Genomic DNA, 25,714 nt, shown 5'->3' on the forward strand with positions numbered 1-25,714 from the left:
GTATGGAGTGGAGTTTGCAACTGAAAAGGAACTTTGTGTTCCCAACAAGCTGGTTGAAGGACGGCTTTCACACACACTTATCTCTCAGAACTGAGCATGTGGAGAGACGTTCGTTCATCTAGCACAAAGGGAACGGATTGCAGGACAAACATTTACTCTGGATTCTCAGTCAGTTTCCTAGTGCCTGTTTCAAGTTCCTGCTGTTTTCATGTAAAACCGAGTTGGAGCTTGTACCTTCCCATATATATGTATGGAGTGGAGTTGCCACTGAAAAGAAACTTTGTGTTCCCAACAAGCTAGTTGAAGGACGGCTTTCACACACACTTATCTCTCCGAACTGAGCATGTGGAGAGACGTTCGTTCATCTAGCACAAAGGGAACGGGTTGCAGAAGAAATTTTTACTCTGGTTTCTCAGTCTGTTTCCTAGTGCCGGTTTGAAATTCCTGCAGTTTTCACTGTAAAACCGAGTTGGAGCTAGTACCATCCCATATATATGTATGGAGTGGAGATTGCAACTGAAAAGAAACTTTGTGTTCCCAACAAGCTAGTTGAAGGACGGCTTTCACACACAATTATCTCTCAGAACTGAGCATGTGGAGAGACGTTCGTTCATCTAGTACAAAGGGAACCGGTTGCAGTAGAAACTTTTACTCTGGTTTCTCTGTCTGTTTCCTAGTGCCGGTTTGAAGTTCCTGCATTTTTCACTGTAAAACAGAGTTGGAGCTAGTACCTTCCCATATATATGTATGGAGTGGAGTTTGCAACTGAAAAGAAACTTTGTGTTCCCAAAAAGCTAGTTGAAGGACGGCTTTCACACCCACTTGTCTCTCAGAACTGAGCATGTGGAGAGACGTTCGATCATCTAGCACAAATGGAACGGGTTGCAGGAGAAACTTTTACTCTGGTTTCTCAGTCTGTTTCCTAGTGCCGGTTTGAAGTTCCTGCAGTTTTCACTGTAAAACCGAGTTGGAGCTTGTACCTTCCCATATATATGTATGGAGTGGAGTTTACAACTGAAAAGAAACTTTGTGTTCCCAACAAGCTGGTTGAAGGACGGCTTTCACACACACTTATCTCTCAGAACTGAGCATGTGGAGAGACGTTCGTTCATCTAGCACAAAGGGAACGGATTGCAGGCGAAACTTTTGCTGTGTTTTCTCAGTCTGTTTCCTAGTGCCGGTTTGAAGTTCCTGCAGTTTTCAGTGTAAAACCGTGTTGGAGTTTGTAACTTCCCATATATATGTATGGAGTGGATTTGGAAACTGAAAAGACACTTTGTGTTCCCAACAAGCTAGTTGAAGGACGGCTTTCACACACACTTATCTCTCAGTACTGAGCATGTGGAGAGACGTTCGTTCATCTAGCACAAAGGGAACGGGTTGCAGGGAAATTTTGCTCTGGTTTCTCTGTCTGTTTCCTAGTGCCGGTTTGAAGTTCCTGCAGTTTTCAATCTAAAACCGTGTTGGAGCTCGTACCTTCCCATATATATGTATGGAGTGGATTTGGAAACTGAAAAGAAACTTTGTGTTCCCAACAAGCTAGTTGAAGGACAGCTTTCACACACACTTATCTCTCAGAACTGAGCATGTGGAGAGACGTTCGTTTATCTAGCTCAAAGGGAACTGGTTGCAGGAGAAATTTTACTCTGGTTTCTCAGTCTGTTTCCTAGTGCCAGTTTGAAGTTCCTGCAGTTTTCACTGTAAAACAGAGTTGGAGCTAGTACCTTCCCATATATATGTATGGAGTGGATTTGGAAACTGAAAAGACACTTTGTGTTCCCAACAAGCTAGTTTGAGGACGGCTTTCACACACACTTATCTCTCAGAACTGAGCATGTGGAGAGACGTTCGTTCATCTAGCACAAAGGGAATGGGTGCAGGAGAAACTTTTGCTATGGTTTCTCAGTCTGTTTCCTAGTGCCGGTTTGAAGTTCCTGCAGTTTTCACTGTAAAACCGTGTTGGATCTCGTACCTTCCCATATATATGTATGGAGTGGATTTGGAAACTGAAAAGAAACTTTGTGTTCCCAACAAGCTAGTTGAAGGACGGCTTTCACACACACTTATCTATAAAAACTGAGCATGTGGAGAGACGATCGTTCATCTAGCACAAAGGGAACTGGTTGCAGGAGAAACTTTTACTCTGGTTTCTCAGTCTGTTTCCTAGTGCCGGTTTGAAGTTCCTACAGTTTTCACTGTAAAACCGAGTTGGAGATAGTACCTTCCCATATATATGTATGGAGTGGAGTTTACAACTGAAAAGAAACTTTGTGTTCCCAACAAGCTGTTTGTAGGACGGCTTTCACACACACTTATCTCTCAGAAGTGAGCATGTGGATAGACGTTCGTTCTTCTAGCACAATGGGAACGGATTGCAGGAGAAACTTTTGCTCTGGTTTCTCAGTCTGTTTCCTAGTGCCGGTTTGAAGTTCCTGCAGTTTTCACTGTAAAACCGTGTTGGAGCTCGTACCTTCCCATATATATGTATGGAGTGGATTTGGAAACTGAAAAGAAACTTTGTGTTCCCAACAAGCTAGTTGAAGGACGGCTTTCACACACACTTATCTATAAAAACTGAGCATGTGGAGAGACGTTCGTTCATCTAGCACAAAGGGAAATGTTTGCAGGAGAAACTTTTACTCTGGTTTCTCAGTCTGCTTCCTAGTGCTGGTTTGAAGTTCCTGCGGTTTTCACTGTAAAACCGAGTTGGAGCTAGTACCTTCCCATATATATGTATGGAGTGGAGTTTGCAACTGAAAAGAAACTTTTGTTCCCAACAAGCTAGTTGAAGGACGGCTTTCACACCCACATATCTCTCAGAACTGAGCATGTGGAGAGACGTTCGTTCATCTAGCACAAAGGGAACGGGTTGCAGGAGAAACTTTTGCTCTGGTTTCTCAGTCTGTTTCCTAGTGCCGGTTTGAATTTCCTGCAGTTTACACTGTAAAACCGAGTTGGAGCTCGGACCTTCCCATATATATGTATGGAGTGGAGTTTGCAACTGAAAAGAAACTTTGTGTTCCCAACAAGCTAGTTGAAGGACGGCTTTCACACACACTTATCTCTCAGAACTGAGCATGTGGAGAGACGTTCGTTCATCTAGCACAAAAGGAACTGTTTGCAGGACAAACATTTACTCTGGATTCTCAGTCTGTTTCCTAGTGCCGGTTTGAAGTTCCTGCAGTTTTCAGTGTAAAACAGAGTTGGAGCTAGTACCTTACCATATATATGTATGGAGTGGAGTTTGCAACTGAAAAGAAACTTTGTGTTCCCAACAAGCTGGTTGAAGGACGGCTTTCACACACACTTATCTCTCAGACCTGAGCATGTTGAGAGACGTTCGTTCATCTAGCACAAAGGGAACGGATTGCAGGCGAAATTTTGCTCTGTTTTCTCAGTCTGTTTCATAGTGCCGGTTTGAAGTTCCTGCAGTTTTCACTGTAAAACCGTGTTGGAGTTTGTACCTTCCCATATATATGTATGGAGTGGATTTGGAAACTGAAAAGACACTTTGTGTTCCCAACAAGCTAGTTGAAGTACGGCTTTCACACACACTTATCTGTGAGTACTGAGCATGTGGAGAGACGTTCGTTCATCTAGCACAAAGGGAACGGGTTGCAGGAGAAATTTTGCTCTGGTTTCTCAGTCTGTTTCCAAGTGCCGGTTTGAAGTTCCTGCAGTTTTCAATGTAAAACAGTGTTGGAGCTCGTACCTTCCCATATACATGTATGGAGTGGATTTGGAAACTGAAAAGAAACTTTGTGTTCCCAACAAGCTAGTTGAAGGACAGCTTTCACACACACTTATCTCTCAGAACTGAGCATGTGGAGAGACGTTCGTTCATCTAGCACAAAGGGAACGGGTTGCAGGAGAAATTTTACTCTGGTTTCTCAGTCTGTTTCCTTTTGCCGGTTTCAAGTTCCTGCAGTTTTCACTGTAAAACAGAGTTGGAGCTAGTACCTTCCCATATATATGTATGGAGTGGAGTTTGCAACTGAAAAGAAACTTTGTGTTCCCAACAAGCTAGTTGAAGGACGGCTTTCACACACACTTATCTTTCAGAACTGAGCATGTGGAGAGACGTTCGTTCATCTAGCACAAAGGGAACGGGTTGCAGGAGAAACTTTTTCTCTGGTTTCTCAGTCTGTTTCCTAGTGCCGGTTTGAAGTTCCTGCAGTTTTCACTGTAAAACCGATTTGGAGCTAGTACCTTCCCATGTATATGTATGGAGTGGAGTTTGCAAATGAAAAGAAACTTTGTGTTCCCAACAAGCTAGTTGAAGGACGGCTTTCACACACACTTATCTCTCAGAACTTAGCATGTGGAGAGACGTTCGTTCATCTAGCACAAAGGGAACGGGTTGCAGTAGAAACTTTTACTCTGGTTTCTCAGTCTGTTTCCAAGTGCCGGTTTGATGTTCCTGCAGTTTTCACTGTAAAACCGTGTTGGAGCTTGTACCTTCCCATATATATGTATGGAGTGGATTTGGAAACTGAAAAGACACTTTGTGTCCCCAACAAGCTAGTTTGAGGACGGCTTTCACACACAATTATCTCTCAGAACTGAGCATGTGGAGAGACGTTCGTTCATCTAGCACAAAGGGAATGGGTGCAGGAGAAACTTTTGCTCTGGTTTCTCAGTCTGTTTCCTAGTGCCGGTTTGAAGTTCCTGCAGTTTTCACTGTAAAACCGTGTTGGATCTCGAACCTTCCCATATATATGTTTGGAGTGGATTTGGAAACTGAAAAGAAACTTTGTGTTCCCAACAAGCTAGTTGAAGGACGACTTTCACACACACTTATCTATAAAAACTGAGCATGTGGAGAGACGTTCGTTCATCTAGCACAAAGGGAACGGGTTGCAGGAGAAACTTTTACTCTGGTTTCTCAGTCTGTTTCCTAGTGCCGGTTTGAAGTTCCTGCAGTTTTCACTGTAAAACCGTGTTGGAGCTAGTACCTTACCATATATATGTATGGAGTGGAGTTTGCAACTGAAAAGAAACTTTGTGTTCCCAACAAGCTGGTTGAAGGACGGCTTTCACACACACTTATCTCTCAGAACTGAGCATGTGGAGAGACGTTCGTTCATCTAGCAGAAAGGGAACGGATTGCAGGACAAACATTTACTCTGGATTCTCAGTCAGTTTCCTAGTGCCTGTTTCAAGTTCCTGCTGTTTTCATGTAAAACCGAGTTGGAGCTTGTACCTTCCCATATATATGTATGGTGTGGAGTTGCCACTGAAAAGAAACTTTGTGTTCCCAACAAGCTAGTTGAAGGACGGCTTTCACACACACTTATCTCTCCGAACTGAGCATGTGGAGAGACGTTCGTTCATCTAGCACAAAGGGAACGGGTTGCAGAAGAAATTTTTACTCTGGTTTCTCAGTCTGTTTCCTAGTGCCGGTTTGAAATTCCTGCAGTTTTCACTGTAAAACCGAGTTGGAGCTAGTACCATCCCATATATATGTATGGAGTGGAGATTGCAACTGAAAAGAAACTTTGTGTTCCCAACAAGCTAGTTGAAGGACGGCTTTCACACACAATTATCTCTCAGAACTGAGCATGTGGAGAGACGTTCGTTCATCTAGTACAAAGGGAACCGGTTGCAGTAGAAACTTTTACTCTGGTTTCTCTGTCTGTTTCCTAGTGCCGGTTTGAAGTTCCTGCATTTTTCACTGTAAAACAGAGTTGGAGCTAGTACCTTCCCATATATATGTATGGAGTGGAGTTTGCAACTGAAAAGAAACTTTGTGTTCCCAAAAAGCTAGTTGAAGGACGGCTTTCACACCCACTTGTCTCTCAGAACTGAGCATGTGGAGAGACGTTCGATCATCTAGCACAAATGGAACGGGTTGCAGGAGAAACTTTTACTCTGGTTTCTCAGTCTGTTTCCTAGTGCCGGTTTGAAGTTCCTGCAGTTTTCACTGTAAAACCGAGTTGGAGCTTGTACCTTCCCATATATATGTATGGAGTGGAGTTTACAACTGAAAAGAAACTTTGTGTTCCCAACAAGCTAGTTGAAGGACGGCTTTCACACACACTTATCTATAAAAACTGAGCATGTGGAGAGACGATCGTTCATCTAGCACAAAGGGAACTGGTTGCAGGAGAAACTTTTACTCTGGTTTCTCAGTCTGTTTCCTAGTGCCGGTTTGAAGTTCCTACAGTTTTCACTGTAAAACCGAGTTGGAGATAGTACCTTCCCATATATATGTATGGAGTGGAGTTTACAACTGAAAAGAAACTTTGTGTTCCCAACAAGCTGTTTGTAGGACGGCTTTCACACACACTTATCTCTCAGAAGTGAGCATGTGGATAGACGTTCGTTCTTCTAGCAAAATGGGAACGGATTGCAGGAGAAACTTTTGCTCTGGTTTCTCAGTCTGTTTCCTAGTGCCGGTTTGAAGTTCCTGCAGTTTTCACTGTAAAACCGTGTTGGAGCTCGTACCTTCCCATATATATGTATGGAGTGGATTTGGAAACTGAAAAGAAACTTTGTGTTCCCAACAAGCTAGTTGAAGGACGGCTTTCACACACACTTATCTATAAAAACTGAGCATGTGGAGAGACGTTCGTTCATCTAGCACAAAGGGAAATGTTTGCAGGAGAAACTTTTACTCTGGTTTCTCAGTCTGCTTCCTAGTGCTGGTTTGAAGTTCCTGCGGTTTTCACTGTAAAACCGAGTTGGAGCTAGTACCTTCCCATATATATGTATGGAGTGGAGTTTGCAACTGAAAAGAAACTTTTGTTCCCAACAAGCTAGTTGAAGGACGGCTTTCACACCCACATATCTCTCAGAACTGAGCATGTGGAGAGACGTTCGTTCATCTAGCACAAAGGGAACGGGTTGCAGGAGAAACTTTTGCTCTGGTTTCTCAGTCTGTTTCCTAGTGCCGGTTTGAAGTTCCTGCAGTTTACACTGTAAAACCGAGTTGGAGCTCGGACCTTCCCATATATATGTATGGAGTGGAGTTTGCAACTGAAAAGAAACTTTGTGTTCCCAACAAGCTAGTTGAAGGACGGCTTTCACACACACTTATCTCTCAGAACTGAGCATGTGGAGAGACGTTCGTTCATCTAGCACAAAAGGAACTGTTTTCAGGACAAACATTTACTCTGGATTCTCAGTCTGTTTCCTAGTGCCGGTTTGAAGTTCCTGCAGTTTTCACTGTAAAACCGTGTTGGAGCTCGTACCTTCCCATAAATATATATATGGAGTGGATTTGGAAACTGAAAAGAAACTTTGTGTTCCCAACAAGCTAGTTGAAGGACGGATTTCACACACACTTTTCTATAAAAACTGAGCATGTGGAGAGACGTTCGTTCATCTAGCACAAAGGGAATTGGTTGCAGGAGAAACTTTTACTCTGCTTTATCAGTCTGTTTCCTAGTGCCGGTTTGAAGTTCCTGCGGTTTTCACTGTAAAACCGAGTTGGAGCTAGTACCTTCCCATGTATATTTATGGAGTGGAGTTTGCAACTGAAAAGAAACTTTGTGTTCCCAACAAGCTAGTTGAAGGACGGCTTTCACACACACTTATCTCTAAAAATTCAGCATGTGGATAGACCTTCGTTCATCTAGCACAAATGGAACTGGTTGCAGGAGAAACTTTTACTCTGTTTTCTCAGTCTGTTTCCAAGTGCCGGTTTGAATTTCCTGCAGTTTTCACTGTAAAACCGAGTTGGAGCTAGTACCTTCCCATATATATGTATGGAGTGGAGTTTGCAACTGAAAAGAAACTTTGTGTTCCCAACAAGCTAGTTGAAGGACGGCTTTCACACACACTTATCTATAAAAACAGAGCATGTGGAGAGACGTTCGTTCATCTAGCACAAAGTGAACTGGTTGCAGGAGAAACTTTTACTCTGGTTTCTCAGTCTGTTTCCTAGTGCCGGTTTGAAGTTCCTGCAGTTTTCACTGTAAAACCGTGTTGGAGCTAGTACCTTCCCATATATATGTATGGAGTGGAGTTTGCAACTGAAAAGAAACTTTGTGTTCCCAACAAGCTAGTTGAAGGACGGCTTTCACACACACTTATCTCTCAGAACTGAGCATGTGGAGAGACGTTCGTTCATCTAGCATAAAGGGAACGGGATGCAGGGGAAACTTTTACTCTGGTTTCTCAGTCTTTTTCCTAGTGCCGGTTTGAAGTTCCTGCAGTTTTCACTGTAAAACCGAGTTGGAGCTAGTACCTTCCCATGTATATGTATGGAGTGGAGTTTGCAAATGAAAAGAAACTTTGTGTTTCCAACAAGTTAGTTGAAGGACGGCTTTAACACACACTTATCTCTCAGAACTGAGCATGTGGAGAGACGTTCGTTCATCTAGCAAAAAGGGAACGGATGGCAGGAGAAACTTTTACTCTGGTTTCTCAGTCTGTTTCCTAGTGCCTGTTTCATGTTCCTGCTGTTTTCACTGTAAAACCGAGTTGGAGCTTGTACCTTCCCATATATATGTATGGGGTGGACTTTGCAACTGAAAAGAAACTTTTGTTCCCAACAAGCTAGTTGAAGGACGGCTTTCACACACAATTTTCTCTCAGAACTGAGCATGTGGAGAGACATTCGTTCATTTAGCACAAAAGGAACTTTTTGCAGGAAAAACATTTACTCTGGATTCTCAGTCTGTTTCCTAGTGCCGGTTTGAAGTTCCTGCAGTTTTCAGTGTAAAACAGAGTTGGAGCTAGTACCTTCCCATATATATGTATGGAGTGGAGTTTGCAACTGAAAAGAAACTTTGTGTTCCCAACAAGCTATTTGAAGGACGGCTTTCACACCCACTTGTCTCTCAGAAATGAGCATGTGGAGAGACGTTCGTTCATCTAGCACAAAGGGAACGGGTTGCAGGAGAAACTTTTACTCTGGTTTCTCAGTCTGTTTCCTAGTGCCGGTGTGAAGTTCCTGCAGTTTTCACTGTAAAACCGAGTTGGAGCTAGTACCTTCCCATATATAATTATGGAGTGGAGTTTACAACTGAAAAGAAACTTTGTGTTCCCAACAAGCTGGTTGAAGGACGGCTTTCACACACACTTATCTCTCAGACCTGAGCATGTGGAGAGACTTTCGTTCATCTAGCACAAAGGGAACGGATTGCAGGAGAAACTTTTGCTCTGGTTTCTCAGTCTGTTTCCTAGTGCCGGTTTGAAGTTCCTGCAGTTTTCACTGTAAAACCGTGTTGGAGCTCGTACCTTCCCATAAATATATATATTAAGTGGATTTGGAAACTGAAAAGAAACTTTGTGTTCCCAACAAGCTAGTTGAAGGACGGCTTTCACACACACTTATCTATAAAAACTGAGCATGTGGAGAGACGTTCGTTCATCTAGCACAAAGGGAACTGGTTGCAGGAGAAACTTTTACTCTGCTTTCTCAGTCTGTTTCCTAGTGCCGGTTTGAAGTTCCTGCAGTTTTCACTGTAAAACCGAGTTTGAGCTAGTACCTTCCCATGTATATTTATGGAGTGGAGTTTGCAACTGAAAAGAAACTTTGTGTTCCCAACAAGCTAGTTGAAGGACGGCTTTCACACACAATTATCTCTCAGAACTGAGCATGTGGAGAGACGTTCGTTCATCTAGTACAAAGGGAACCGGTTGCAGGAGAAACTTTTACTCTGGTTTCTCTGTCTGTTTCCTAGTGCCGGTTTGAAGTTCCTGCAGTTTTCACTGTAAAACAGAGTTGGAGCTAGTACCTTCCCATATATATGTATGGAGTGGAGTTTGCAACTGAAAAGAAACTTTGTGTTCCCAACAAGCTAGTTAAAGGACGGCTTTCACACCCACTTGTCTCTCAGAACTGAGCATGTGGAGAGAAGTTCGATCATCTAGCACAAAAGGAACGGGTTGCAGGAGAAACTTTTACTCTGGTTTCTCAGTCTGTTTCCTAGTGCCGGTTTGAAGTTCCTGCAGTTTTCACTGTAAAACCGAGTTGGAGCTTGTACCTTCCCATATATATGTATGGAGTGGAGTTTACAACTGAAAAGAAACTTTGTGTTCCCAACAAGCTGGTTGAAGGACGGCTTTCACACACACTTATCTCTCAGACCTGAGCATGTGGAGAGACGTTCGTTCATCTAGCACAAAGGGAACGGATTGCAGGCGAAACTTTTGCTCTGTTTTCTCAGTCATTTTCCTAGTGTCGGTTTGAAGTTCCTGCAGTTTTCACTGTAAAACCGTGTTGGAGTTTGTACCTTCCCATATATATGTACGGAGTGGATTTGGAAACTGAAAAGACACTTTGTGTTCCCAACAAGCTAGTTCAAGGACGGCTTTCACACACACTTATCTCTCAGTACTGAGCATGTGGAGAGATGTTCGTTCATCTAGCACAAAGGGAACGGGTTGCAGGAGAAATTTTGCTCTGGTTTCTAAGTCTGTTTCCTAGTGCCGGTTTGAAGTTCCTGCAGTTTTCAATGTAAAACCGTGTTGGAGCTCGTACCTTCCCATATATATGCATGGAGTGGATTTGGAAAATGAAAAGAAACTTTGTGTTCCCAACAAGCTAGTTGAAAGACAGCTTTCACACACACTTATCTCTCAGAACTTAGCATGTGGAGAGACGTTCGTTCATCTAGCTCAAAGGGAACTGGTTGCAGGAGAAATTTTACTCTGGTTTCTCAGTCTGTGTCCTAGTGCCGGTTTGAAGTTCCTGCAGTTTTCACTGTAAAACAGAGTTAGAGCTAGTACCTTCCCATATATATGTATGGAGTGGAGTTTGCAACTGAAAAGAAACTTTGTGTTCCCAACAAGCTAGTTGAAGGACGGCTTTCACACACACTTATCTCTCAGAACTGAGCATGTGGAGAGACGTTCGTTCATCTAGCACAAAGGGAACGGGTTGCAGGAGAAACTTTTACTCTGGTTTCTCAGTCTGTTTCCTAGTGCCGGTTTGAAGTTCCTGCAGTTTTCACTGTAAAACCGATTTGGAGCTAGTACCTTCCCATGTATATGTATGGAGTGGAGTTTGCAAATGAAAAGAAACTTTGTGTTCCCAACAAGCTAGTTGAAGGACGGCTTTCACACACAATTATCTCTCAGAACTTAGCATGTGGAGAGACGTTCGTTCATCTAGCACAAAGAGAATGGGTGCAGGAGAAATTTTTGCTCTGGTTTCTCAGTCTGTTTCCTAGTGCCGGTTTGAAGTTCCTGCAGTTTTCACTGTAAAACCGAGTTGGAGCTAGTACCTTCCCATATATATGTATGGAGTGGAGTTTGCAACTGAAAAGAAACTTTGTGTTCCCAACAAGCTAGTTGAAGGACGGCTTTCACACACACTTATCTCTCAGAACTGAGCATGTGGAGAGACGTTCGTTCATCTAGCATAAAGGGAACGGGATGCAGGGGAAACTTTTACTCTGGTTTCTCAGTCTTTTTCCTAGTGCCGGTTTGAAGTTCCTGCAGTTTTCACTGTAAAACCGAGTTGGAGCTAGTACCTTCCCATGTATATGTATGGAGTGGAGTTTGCAAATGAAAAGAAACTTTGTGTTTCCAACAAGTTAGTTGAAGGACGGCTTTAACACACACTTATCTCTCAGAACTGAGCATGTGGAGAGACGTTCGTTCATCTAGCACAAAGGGAACGGTTTGCAGGAGAAACTTTTACTCTGGTCTCAGTCTGTTTCCTAGTGCCGGTTTGAATTTCCTGCAGTTTTCACTGTAAAACCGAGTTGGAGCTAGTACCTTCCCATGTATATGTATGGAGTGGAGTTTGCAACTGAAAAGAAACTTTGTGTTCCCAACAAGCTAGTTGAAGGACGGCTTTCACACACACTTATCTCTCAGAACTGAGCATGTGGAGAGACGTTCGTTCATCTAGCACAAAGGGAACGGGTTACAGGAGAAACTTTTACTCTGGTTTCTCAGTCTGTTTCCTAGTGCCGGTTTGAAGTTCCTGCAGTTTTCACTGTAAAACCGAGTTGGAGCTAGTACCTTCCCATATATCTGTATGGAGTGGAGTTTGCAACTGAAAAGAAACTTTGTGTTCCCAACAAGCTAGTTGAAGGACGGCTTTCACACACACTTATCTCTCAGAACTGAGCATGTGGATAGACTTTCGTTCATCTAGCACAAAAGGAACTGATTGCAGGACAAACATTTACTCTGGATTCTCAGTCTGTTTCCTAGTGCCGGTTTGTAGTTCCTGCAGTTTTCACTGTAAAACCGAGTTGGAGCTAGTACCTTCCCATATATATGTATGGAGTGGAGTTTGCAACTGAAAAGAAACTTTTTGTTCCCAACAAGCTAGTTGAAGTACGGCTTTCACACACACTTATCTCTCAGAACTGAGCATGTGGAGAGACGTTCGTTCATCTAGCACAAAAGGAACGGGTTACAGGAGAAACTTTTACTCTGGATTCTCAGGCTGTTTCCTAGTGCCGGTTTGAAGTTCCTGCAGTTTTCACTGTAAAACCGAGTTGGAGCTAGTACCTTCCCATATATATGTATGGAGTGGAGTTTGCAACTGAAAAGAAACTTTGTGTTCCCAACAAGCTGGTTGAAGGACGGCTTTCACACACACTTATCTCTCAGAACTGAGCATGTGGAGAGACGGTCGTTCATTTAGCACAAAGGGAACGGATTGCAGGACAAACATTTACTCTGGATTCTCAGTCAGTTTCCTAGTGCCTGTTTCAAGTTCCTGCTGTTTTCATGTAAAACCGAGTTGGAGCTTGTACCTTCCCATATATATGTATGGAGTGGAGTTGCCACTGAAAAGAAACTTTGTGTTCCCAACAAGCTAGTTGAAGGACGGCTTTCACACACACTTATCTCTAAAAACTGAGCATGTGGAGAGACGTTCGTTCATCTAGCACAAAGGGAATGGGTTGCAGGAGAAACTATTACTCTGGTTTCTCAGTCTGTTTCCTAGTGCCGGTTTGAAGATCCTGCAGTTTTCACTTAAAACCGAGTTGGAGCTAGTACCTTCCCATATATATGTATGGAGTGGGGTTTGCAACTGAAAAGAATCTTTGTGTTCCCAACAAGCTAGTTGAAGGACGGCTTTCACACACACTTATCTCTAAAAACTGAGCATGTGGATAGACCAACGTTCATCTAGCACAAAGGGAACTGGTTGCAGGAGAAACTTTTACTCTGTTTTCTCTGTCTGTTTCCTAGTGCCGGTTGGAAGTTCCTGCAGTTTTCACTGTAAAACCGAGTTGGAGCTAGTACCTTCCCATATATATGTATGGAGTGGAGATTGCAACTGAAAAGAATCTTTGTGTTCCCAACAAGCTAGTTGAAGGACGGCTTTCACACACACTTATCTCTAAAAACTGAGCATGTGGAGAGACGTTCGTTCATCTAGCACAAAGGGAACGGGTTGCAGGAGAAATTTTACTCTGGTTTCTCAGTCTGTTTCCTAGTGCCGGTTTGAATTTCCAGCAGTTTTCACTGTAAAACCGAGTTGGAGCTAGTACCTTCCCATATATATGTATGGAGTGGAGTTTACAACTGAAAAGGAATTTTGTGTTCCCAACAAGCTGGTTGAAGGACGGCTTTCACACACACTTATCTCTCAGAACTGAGCATGTGGTGAGATGTTCGCTCATCTAGCACAAAGGGAACGGATGGCAGGAGAAACTTTTACTCTGGTTTCTCAGTCTGTTTCCTAGTGCCTGTTTCAAGTTCCTGCTGTTTTCACTGTAAAACCGAGTTGGAGCTTGTACCTTCCCATATATATGTATGGGGTGGACTTTGCAACTGAAAAGAAACTTTTGTTCCCAACAAGCTAGTTGAAGGACGGCTTTCACACACAATTTTCTCTCAGAACTGAGCATGTGGAGAGACATTCGTTCATTTAGCACAAAAGGAACTTTTTGCAGGACAAACATTTACTCTGGATTCTCAGTCTGTTTCCTAGTGTCGGTTTGAAGTTCCTGCAGTTTTCAGTGTAAACAGAGTTGGAGCTAGTACCTTCCCATATATATGTATGGAGTGGAGTTTGCAACTGAAAAGAAACTTTGTGTTCCCAACAAGCTATTTGAAGGACGGCTTTCACACCCACTTGTCTCTCAGAAATGAGCATGTGGAGAGACGTTCGTTCATCTAGCACAAAGGGAACGGGTTGCAGGAGAAACTTTTACTCTGGTTTCTCAGTCTGTTTCCTAGTGCCGGTGTGAAGTTCCTGCAGTTTTCACTGTAAAACCGAGTTGGAGCTAGTACCTTCCCATATATAAGTATGGAGTGGAGTTTACAACTGAAAAGAAACTTTGTGTTCCCAACAAGCTGGTTGAAGGACGGCTTTCACACACACTTATCTCTCAGACCTGAGCATGTGGAGAGACTTTCGTTCATCTAGCACAAAGGGAACGGATTGCAGGAGAAACTTTTGCTCTGGTTTCTCAGTCTGTTTCCTAGTGCCGGTTTGAAGTTCCTGCAGTTTTCACTGTAAAACCGAGTTTGAGCTAGTACCTTCCCATGTATATTTATGGAGTGGAGTTTGCAACTGAAAAGAAACTTTGTGTTCCCAACAAGCTAGTTGAAGGACGGCTTTCACACACAATTATCTCTCAGAACTGAGCATGTGGAGAGACGTTCGTTCATCTAGTACAAAGGGAACCGGTTGCAGGAGAAACTTTTACTCTGGTTTCTCTGTCTGTTTCCTAGTGCCGGTTTGAAGTTCCTGCAGTATTCACTGTAAAACAGAGTTGGAGCTAGTACCTTCCCATATATATGTATGGAGTGGAATTTGCAACTGAAAAGAAACTTTGTGTTCCCAACAAGCTAGTTAAAGGACGGCTTTCACACCCACTTGTCTCTCAGAACTGAGCATGTGGAGAGAAGTTCGATCATCTAGCACAAAAGGAACGGGTTGCAGGAGAAACTTTTACTCTGGTTTCTCAGTCTGTTTCCTAGTGCCGGTTTGAAGTTCCTGCAGTTTTCACTGTAAAACCGAGTTGGAGCTTGTACCTTCCCATATATATGTATGGAGTGGAGTTTACAACTGAAAAGAAACTTTGTGTTCCCAACAAGCTGGTTGAAGGACGGCTTTCACACACACTTATCTCTCAGACCTGAGCATGTGGAGAGACGTTCGTTCATCTAGCACAAAGGGAACGGATTGCAGGCGAAACTTTTGCTCTGTTTTCTCAGTCTGTTTCCTAGTGTCGGTTTGAAGTTCCTGCAGTTTTCACTGTAAAACCGTGTTGGAGTTTGTACCTTCCCATATATATGTACGGAGTGGATTTGGAAACTGAAAAGACACTTTGTGTTCCCAACAAGCTAGTTCAAGGACGGCTTTCACACACACTTATCTCTCAGTACTGAGCATGTGGAGAGATGTTCGTTCATCTAGCACAAAGGGAACGGGTTGCAGGAGAAATTTTGCTCTGGTTTCTAAGTCTGTTTCCTAGTGCCGGTTTGAAGTTCCTGCAGTTTTCAATGTAAAACCGTGTTGGAGCTCGTACCTTCCCATATATATGCATGGAGTGGATTTGGAAAATGAAAAGAAACTTTGTGTTCCCAACAAGCTAGTTGAAGGACAGCTTTCACACACACTTATCTCTCAGAACTTAGCATGTGGAGAGACGTTCGTTCATCTAGCTCAAAGGGAACTGGTTGCAGGAGAAATTTTACTCTGGTTTCTCAGTCTGTGTCCTAGTGCCGGTTTGAAGTTCCTGCAGTTTTCACTGTAAAACAGAGTTAGAGCTAGTACCTTCCCATATATATGTATGGAGTGGAGTTTGCAACTGAAAAGAAACTTTGTGTTCCCAACAAGCTAGTTGAAGGACGGCTTTCACACACACTTATCTCTCAGAACTGAGCATGTGGAGAGACGTTCGTTCATCTAGCACAAAGGGAACGGGTTGCAGGAGAAACTTTTACTCTGGTTTCTCAGTCTGTTTCCTAGTGCCGGTTTGAAGTTCCTGCAGTTTTCACTGTAAAACCGATTTGGAGCTAGTACCTTCCCATGTATATGTATGGAGTGGAGTTTGCAAATGAAAAGAAACTTTGTGTTCCCAACAAGCTAGTTGAAGGACGGCTTTCACACACAATTATCTCTCAGAACTTAGCATGTGGAAGACGTTCGTTCATCTAGCACAAAGAGAATGGGTGCAGGAGAAATTTTTGCTCTGGTTTCTCAGTCTGTTTCCTAGTGCCGGTTTGAAGTTCCTGCAGATTTCACTGTAAAACAGTGTTGGATCTCGTACCTTCCCATATATATGTATGGAGTGGATTTGGAAACTGAAAAGAAACTTTGTGTTCCCAACAAGCTAGTTGAAGGACGGCTTTCACACACACTTATCTATAAAAACTGAGCATGTGGAGAGACGTTCGTTCATCTAGCAGAAAGGGAACTGGTTGCAGGAGAAACTTTTACTCTGGATTCTCAGTCTGTGTCCTAGTGCCGGTTTGAAGTTCCTGCAGTTTTCACTGTAAAACAGAGTTAGAGCTAGTACCTTCCCATATATATGTATGGAGTGGAGTTTGCAACTGAAAAGAAACTTTGTGTTCCCAACAAGCTAGTTGAAGGACGGCTTTCACACACACTTATCTCTCAGAACTGAGCATGTGGTGAGATGTTCGCTCATCTAGCACAAAGGGAACGGATGGCAGGAGAAACTTTTACTCTGGTTTCTCAGTCTGTTTCCTAGTGCCTGTTTCAAGTTCCTGCTGTTTTCACTGTAAAACCGAGTTGGAGCTTGTACCTTCCCATATATATGTATGGGGTGGAGTTTGCAACTGAAAAGAAACTTTTGTTCCCAACAAGCTAGTTGAAGGACGGCTTTCACACCCACATATCTCTCAGAACTGACCATGTGGAGAGACGTTCGTTCATCTAGCACAAAAGGAACGGGTTGCAGGAGAAACTTTTGCTCTGGTTTCTCAGTCTGTTTCCTAGTGCCGGTTTGAAGTTCCTGCAGTTTACACTGTAAAACCGAGTTGGAGCTCGTACCTTCCCATATATATGTATGGAGTGGATTTTGCAACTGAAAAGAAACTTTGTGTTCCCAACAAGCTAGTTGAAGGACGGCTTTCACACACAATTTTCTCTCAGAACTGAGCATGTGGAGAGACATTCGTTCATTTATCACAAAAGGAACTTTTTGCAGGACAAACATTTACTCTGGATTCTCAGTCTGTTTCCTAGTGCCGGTTTGAAGTTCCTGCAGTTTTCAGTGTAAAACAGAGTTGGAGCTAGTACCTTCCCATATATATGTATGGAGTGGAGTTTGCAACTGAAAAGAAACTTTGTGTTCCCAACAAGCTATTTGAAGGACGGCTTTCACACCCACTTGTCTCTCAGAAATGAGCATGTGGAGAGACGTTCGTTCATCTAGCACAAAGGGAACGGGTTGCAGGAGAAACTTTTACTCTGGTTTCTCAGTCTGTTTCCTAGTGCCGGTGTGAAGTTCCTGCAGTTTTCACTGTAAAACCGAGTTGGAGCTAGTACCTTCCCATATATATGTATGGAGTGGAGTTTACAACTGAAAAGAAACTTTGTGTTCCCAACAAGCTGGTTGAAGGACGGCTTTCACACACACTTATCTCTCAGACCTGAGCATGTGGAGAGACTTTCGTTCATCTAGCACAAAGGGAACGGATTGCAGGAGAAACTTTTGCTCTGGTTTCTCAGTCTGTTTCCTAGTGCCGGTTTGAAGTTCCTGCAGTTTTCACTGTAAAACCGTGTTGGAGCTCGTACCTTCCCATAAATATATATATTAAGTGGATTTGGAAACTGAAAAGAAACTTTGTGTTCCCAACAAGCTAGTTGAAGGACGGCTTTCACACACACTTATCTATAAAAACTGAGCATGTGGAGAGACGTTCGTTCATCTAGTACAAAGGGAACCGGTTGCAGGAGAAACTTTTACTCTGGTTTCTCTGTCTGTTTCCTAGTGCCGGTTTGAAGTTCCTGCAGTTTTCACTGTAAAACAGAGTTGGAGCTAGTACCTTCCCATATATATGTATGGAGTGGAGTTTGCAACTGAAAAGAAACTTTGTGTTCCCAACAAGCTAGTTAAAGGACGGCTTTCACACCCACTTGTCTCTCAGAACTGAGCATGTGGAGAGAAGTTCGATCATCTAGCACAAAAGGAACGGGTTGCAGGAGAAACTTTTACTCTGGTTTCTCAGTCTGTTTCCTAGTGCCGGTTTGAAGTTCCTGCAGTTTTCACTGTAAAACCGAGTTGGAGCTTGTACCTTCCCATATATATGTATGGAGTGGGGTTTACAACTGAAAAGAAACTTTGTGTTCCCAACAAGCTGGTTGAAGGACGGCTTTCACACACACTTATCTCTCAGACCTGAGCATGTGGAGAGACGTACGTTCATCTAGCACAAAGGGAACGGATTGCAGGCGAAACTTTTGCTCTGTTTTCTCAATCTGTTTCCTAGTGTCGGTTTGAAGTTCCTGCAGTTTTCACTGTAAAACCGTGTTGGAGTTTGTACCTTCCCATATATATGTACGGAGTGGATTTGGAAACTGAAAAGACACTTTGTGTTCCCAACAAGCTAGTTCAAGGACGGCTTTCACACACACTTATCTCTCAGTACTGAGCATGTGGAGAGACGTTCGTTCATCTAGCACAAAGGGAACGGGTTGCAGGAGAAATTTTGCTCTGGTTTCTCAGTCTGTTTCCTAGTGCCGGTTTGAAGTTCCTGCAGTTTTCAATGTAAAACCGTGTTGGAGCTCGTACCTTCCCATATATATGTATGGAGTGGATTTGGAAACTGAAAAGAAACTTTGTGTTCCCAACAAGCTAGTTGAAGGACAGCTTTCACACACACTTATCTCTCAGAACTGAGCATGTGGAGAGACGTTCGTTCATCTAGCTCAAAGGGAACTGGTTGCAGGAGAAATTTTACTCTGGTTTCTCAGTCTGTGTCCTAGTGCCGGTTTGAAGTTCCTGCAGTTTTCACTGTAAAACAGAGTTAGAGCTAGTACCTTCCCATATATATGTATGGAGTGGAGTTTGCAACTGAAAAGAAACTTTGTGTTCCCAACAAGCTAGTTGAAGGACGGCTTTCACACACACTTATCTCTCAGAACTGAGCATGTGGAGAGACGTTCGTTCATCTAGCACAAAGGGAACGGGTTGCAGGAGAAACTTTTACTCTGGTTTCTCAGTCTGTTTCCTAGTGCCGGTTTGAAGTTCCTGCAGTTTTCACTGTAAAACCGATTTGGAGCTAGTACCTTCCCATGTATATGTATGGAGTGGAGTTTGCAAATGAAAAGAAACTTTGTGTTCCCAACAAGCTAGTTGAAGGACGGCTTTCACACACACTTATCTCTCAGAACTTAGCATGTGGAGAGACGTTCGTTCATCTAGCACAAAGGGAATGGGTGCAGGAGAAATTTTTGCTCTGTTTTCTCAGTCTGTTTCCTAGTGCCGGTTTGAAGTTCCTGCAGTTTTCACTGTAAAACCGTGTTGGATCTCGTACCTTCCCATATATATGTATGGAGTGGATTTGGAAACGTAAAAGAAACTTTGTGTTCCCAACAAGCTAGTTGAAGGACGGCTTTCACACACACTTATCTATAAAAACTGAGCATGTGGAGAGACGTTCGTTCATCTAGCAGAAAGGGAACTGGTTGCAGGAGAAACTTTTACTCTGGATTCTCAGTCTGTGTCCTAGTGCCGGTTTGAAGTTCCTGCAGTTTTCACTGTAAAACAGAGTTAGAGCTAGTACCTTCCCATATATATGTATGGAGTGGAGTTTGCAACTGAAAAGAAACTTTGTGTTCCCAACAAGCTAGTTGAAGGACGGCTTTCACACACACTTATCTCTCAGAACTGAGCATGTGGAGAGACGTTCGTTCATCTAGCACAAAGGGAACGGGTTGCAGGAGTAACTTTTACTCTGGTTTCTCAGTCTGTTCCCTAGTGCCGGTTTGAAGTTCCTGCAGTTTTCACTGTAAAACCGATTTGGAGCTAGTACCTTCCCATGTATATGTATGGAGTGGAGTTTGCAAATGAAAAGAAACTTTGTGTTCCCAACAAGCTAGTTGAAGGACGGCTTTCACACACACTTGTCTCTCAGAACTTAGCATGTGGAGAGACGTTCGTTCATCTAGCACAAAGGGAATGGGTGCAGGAGAAATTTTTGCTCTGGTTTCTCAGTCTGTTTCCTAGTGCCGGTTTGAAGTTCCTGCAGTTTTCACTGTAAAACCGTGTTGGATCTCGTACCTTCCCATATATAGGTATGGAGTGGATTTGGAAACTGAAAAGAAACTTTGTGTTCCCAACAAGCTAGTTGAAGGACGGCTTTCACACACACTTATCTATAAAAACTGAGCATGTGGAGAGACGTTCGTTCATCTAGCAGAAAGGGAACTGGTTGCAGGAGAAACTTTTACTCTGGATTCTCAGTCTGTTTCCTATTGCCGGTTTGAAGTTCCTACAGTTTTCACTGTAAAACCGAGTTGGAGATAGTACCTTCCCATATATATGTATGGAGTGGAGTTAACAATTGAAAAGAAACTTTGTGTTCCCAACAAGCTGTTTGTAGGACGGCTTTCACACACACATATCTCTCAGAAGTGAGCATGTGGAGAGACGTTCGTTCATCTATCACAAAGGGAACGGATTGCAGGCGAAACTTTTGCTCTGTTTTCTCAGTCTGTTTCCTAGTGCCGGTTTGAATTTCCTGCAGTTTTCACTGTAAAACAGAGTTGGAGCTAGTACCTTCCCATATATATGTATGGAGTGGAGTTTGCAACTGAAAAGAAACTTTGTGTTCCCAACAAGCTAGTTGAAGTACGGCTTTCACACACACTTATCTCTCAGAACTGAGCATGTGTAGAGACGTTCGTTCATCTAGCACAAAGGAACGGGTTGCAGGAGAAACTTTTACTCTGGTTTCTCAGTCTGTTTCCTAGTTCCGGTTTGAAGTTCCTGCAGTTTTCACTGTAAAACCGATTTGGAGCTAGTACCTTCCCATGTATATGTATGGAGTGGAGTTTGCAAATGAAAAGAAACTTTGTGTTCCCAACAAGCTAGTTGAAGGACGGCTTTCACACACACTTATCTCTCAGAACTTAGCATGTGGAGAGACGTTCGTTCATCTAGCACAAAGGGAACGGGTTGCAGTAGAAACTTTTACTCTGGTTTCTCAGTCTGTTTCCAAGTGCCGGTTTGATGTTCCTGCAATTTTCACTGTAAAACCGTGTTGGAGCTTGTACCTTCCCATATATATGTATGGAGTGGATTTGGAAACTGAAAAGACACTTTGTGTTCCCAACAAGCTAGTTTGAGGACGGCTTTCACACACACTTATCTCTCAGAACTGAGCATGTGGAGAGACGTTCGTTCATCTAGCACAAAGGGAATAGGTGCAGGAGAAACTTTTGCTCTGGTTTCTCAGTCTGTTTCCTAGTGCCGGTTTGAAGTTCCTGCAGTTTTCACTGTAAAACCGTGTTGGATCTCGTACCTTCCCATATATATGTATGGAGTGGATTTGGAAACTGAAAAGAAACTTTGTGTTCCCAACAAGCTAGTTGAAGGACGGCTTTCAAACACACTTATCTACAAAAACTTAGCATGTGGAGAGACGTTCGTTCATCTAGCACAAAGGGAACTGGTTGCAGGAGAAACTTTTACTCTGGTTTCTCAGTCTGTTTCCTAGTGCCAGTTTGAAGTTCCTACAGTTTTCACTGTAAAACCGAGTTGGAGATAGTACCTTCCCATATATATGTATGGAGTGGAGTTTACAACTGAAAAGAAACTTTGTGTTCCCAACAAGCTGTTTGTAGGACGGCTTTCACACACACTTATCTCTCAGAAGTGAGCATGTGGAGAGACGTTCGTTCTTCTAGCACAATGGGAACGGATTGCAGGAGAAATTTTTGCTCTGGTTTCTCAGTCTGTTTCCTAGTGCCGGTTTGAAGTTCCTGCAGTTTTCACTGTAAAACCGTGTTGGAGCTCGTACCTTCCCATATATATGTATGGAGTGGATTTGGAAACTGAAAAGAAACTTTGTGTTCCCAACAAGCTATTTGAAGGACGGCTTTCACACACACTTATCTATATAAACTGAGCATGTGGAGAGACGTTCGTTCATCTAGCACAAAGGGAAATGTTTGCAGGAGAAACTTTTACTCTGGTTCTCAGTCTGCTTCCTAGTGCTGGTATGAAGTTCCTGCGGTTTTCACTGTAAAACCTAGTTGGAGCTAGTACCTTCCCTTATATATGTATGGAGTGGAGTTTGCAACTGAAAAGAAACTTTGTGTTCCCAACAAGCTAGTTGAAGGACGGCTTTCACACACACTTATCTCTAAAAACTGAGCATGTGGAGAGACCAACTTTCATCTAGCACAAAGGGAACTGGTTGCAGGAGAAACTTTTACTCTGGTTTCTCTGTCTGTTTCCTAGTGCCGGTTTGAATTTCCTGCAGTTTTCACTGTAAAACCGAGTTGGAGCTAGTACCTTCCCATATATATGTATGGATTGGAGTTTGCAACTGAAAAGAATCTTTGTGTTCCCAACAAGCCAGTTGAAGGACGGCTTTCACACACACTTATCTCTAAAAACTGAGCATGTGGAGAGACGTTCGTTCATCTAGCACAAAGGGAACGGATTGCAGGCGAAACTTTTGCTCTGTTTTCTCAGTCTGTTTCCTAGTGCCGGTTTGAAGTTCCTGCAGTTTTCACTGTAAAACCGTGTTGGAGTTTGTACCTTCCCATATATATGTACGGAGTGGATTTGGAAACTGAAAAGACACTTTGTGTTCCCAACAAGCTAGTTGAAGGACGGCTTTCACACACACTTATCTCTCAGTACTGAGCATGTGGAGAGACGTTCGTTCATCTAGCACAAAGGGAACGGGTTGCAGGAGAAATTTTGCTCTGGTTTCTCAGTCTGTTTCCTAGTGCCGGTTTGAAGTTCCTGCAGTTTTCAATGTAAAACCGTGTTGGAGCTCATACCTTCCCATATATATGTATGGAGTGGATTTGGAAACGGAAAAGAAACTTTGTGTTCCCAACAAGCTAGTTGAAGGATAGCTTTCACACACACTTATCTCTCAGAACTGAGCATGTGGAGAGACGTTCGTTCATCTAGCTCAAAGGGAACTGGTTGCAGGAGAAATTTTACTCTGGTTTCTCAGTCTGTTTCCTAGTGCCGGTTGGAAGTTCCTGCAGTTTTCACTGTAAAACAGATTTGGAGCTAGTACCTTCCCATATATATGTATGGAGTGGAGTTTGCAACTGAAAAGAAACATTGTGTTCCCAACAAGCTAGTTGAAGGACGGCTTTCACACACACTTATCTCTCAGAACTGAGCATGTGGAGAGACGTTCGTTCATCTAGCACAAAGGGAACGGGTTGCAGGAGAAACTTTTACTCTGGTTTCTCAGTCTGTTTCCTAGAGCCGGTTTGAAGTTCCTGCAGTTTTCACTGTAAAACCGATTTGGAGCTAGTACCTTCCCATATATATGTATGGAGTGGAGTTTGCAAATGAAAAGAAACTTTGTGTTCCCAACAAGCTAGTTGAAGGATGGCTTTCACACACACTTATCTCTCAGAACTTAGCATGTGGAGAGACGTTCGTTCATCTAGCACAAAGGGAACGGGTTGCAGTAGAAACTTTTACTCTGGTTTCTGAGTCTGTTTCCAAGTGCCGGTTTTATGTTCCTGCAGTTTTCACTGTAAAACCGTGTTGGAGCTTGTACCTTCCCATATATATGTATGGAGTGGAGTTTACAACTGAAAAGAAACTTTGTGTTCCCAACAAGCTGTTTGTAGGACGGCTTTCACACACACTTATCTCTCAGAACTTAGCATGTGGAGAGACTTTCGTTCATCTAGCACAATGGGAACGGATTGCAGGAGAAATTTTAACTCTGGTTTCTCAGTCTGTTTCCTAGTGCCTGTTTGAAGTTCCTGCAGTTTTCACTGTAAAACCGTGTTGGAGCTCGTACCTTCCCATATATATGTATGGAGTGGATTTGGAAACTGAAAAGAAACTTTGTTTTCCCAACAAGCTATTTGAAGGACGGCTTTCACACACACTTATCTATAAAAACTGAGCATGTGGAGAGACGTTCGTTCATCTAGCACAAAGGGAAATGTTTGCAGGAGAAACTTTTACTCTGGTTTCTCAGTCTGCTTCCTAGTGCTGGTTTGAAGTTCCTGCGGTTTTCACTGTAAAACCGAGTTGGAGCTAGTACCTTCCCATATATATGTATGGAGTGGAGTTGGAAACTGAAAAGAAACTTTGTGTTCCCAACAAGCTAGTTGAAGGACGGCTTTCACACACACTTATCTCTAAAAACTGAGCATGTGGATAGACCAACGTTCATCTAGCACAAAGGGAACTGGTTGCAGGAGAAACTTTTACTCTGGTTTCTCTGTCTGTTTCCTAGTGCCGGTTTGAATTTCCTGCAGTTTTCACTGTAAAACCGAGTTGGAGCTAGTACCTTCCCATATATATGTATGGAGAGGAGTTTGCAACTGAAAAGAATCTTTGTGTTCCCAACAAGCTAGTTGAAGCACGGCTTTCACACACACTTATCTCTAAAAACTGAGCATGTGGAGAGACGTTCGTTCATCTAGCACAAAGGGAACGGATTGCAGGCGAAACTTTTGCTCTGTTTTCTCAGTCTGTTTCCTAGTGCCGGTTTGAATTTCCTGCAGTTTTCACTGTAAAAACTTGTTGGAGTTTGTACCTTCCCATATATATGTACGTAGTGGATTTGGAAACTGAAAAGACACTTTGTTTTCCCAACAAGCTAGTTGAAGTACGGCTTTCACACACACTTATCTCTCAGTACTGAGCATGTGGAGAGACGTTCGTTCATCTAGCACAAAGGGAACGGGTTGCAGGAGAAATTTTGCTCTGGTTTCTCAGTCTGTTTCCTAGTGCCGGTTTGAAGTTCCTGCAGTTTTCAATGTAAAACCGTGTTGGAGCTCGTACCTTCCCATATATATGTATGGAGTGGATTTGGAAACTGAAAAGAAACTTTGTGTTCCCAACAATTTAGTTGAAGGACAGCTTTCACACACACTTATCTCTCAGAACTGAGCATGTGGAGAGACGTTCGTTCATCTAGCTCCAAGGGAACTGGTTGAAGGAGAAATTTTACTCTGGTTTCTCAGTCTGTTTCCTAGTGCCGGTTTGAAATTCCTGCAGTTTTCACTGTAAAACAGAGTTGGATCTAGTACCTTCCCATATATATGTATGGAGTGGAGTTTGCAACTGAAAAGAAACTTTGTGTTCCCAACAAGCTAGTTGAAGGACGGCTTTCACACACACTTATCTCTCAGAACTGAGCATGTGGAGAGACGTTCGTTCATCTAGCACAAAGGGAACGGGTTGCAGGAGAAACTTTTACTCTGGTTTCTCAGTCTGTTTCCTAGTGCCGGTTTGAAGTTCCTGCAGTTTTCACTGTAAAACCGATTTGGAGCTAGTACCTTCCCATGTATATGTATGGAGTGGAGTTTGCAAATGAAAAGAAACTTTGTGTTCCCAACAAGCTAGTTGAAGGACGGCTTTCACACACACTTATCTCTCAGAACATAGCATGTGGAGAGACGTTCGTTCATCTAGCACAAAGGGAACGGGTTGCAGTAGAAACTTTTACTCTGGTTTCTCAGTCTGTTTCCAAGTGCCGGTTTGATGTTCCTGCAGTTTTCACTGTAAAACCGTGTTGGATCTCGTACCTTCCCATATATATGTATGGAGTGGATTTGGAAACTGAAAAGACACTTTGTGTTCCCAACAAGCTAGTTTGAGGACGGCTTTCACACACAATTATCTCTCAGAACTGAGCATGTGGA

This window comes from Camelus dromedarius, chromosome 27 (genome assembly GCF_036321535.1).
Source record: "Camelus dromedarius isolate mCamDro1 chromosome 27, mCamDro1.pat, whole genome shotgun sequence".
In the NCBI taxonomy this organism is placed as follows: domain Eukaryota; kingdom Metazoa; phylum Chordata; class Mammalia; order Artiodactyla; family Camelidae; genus Camelus; species Camelus dromedarius.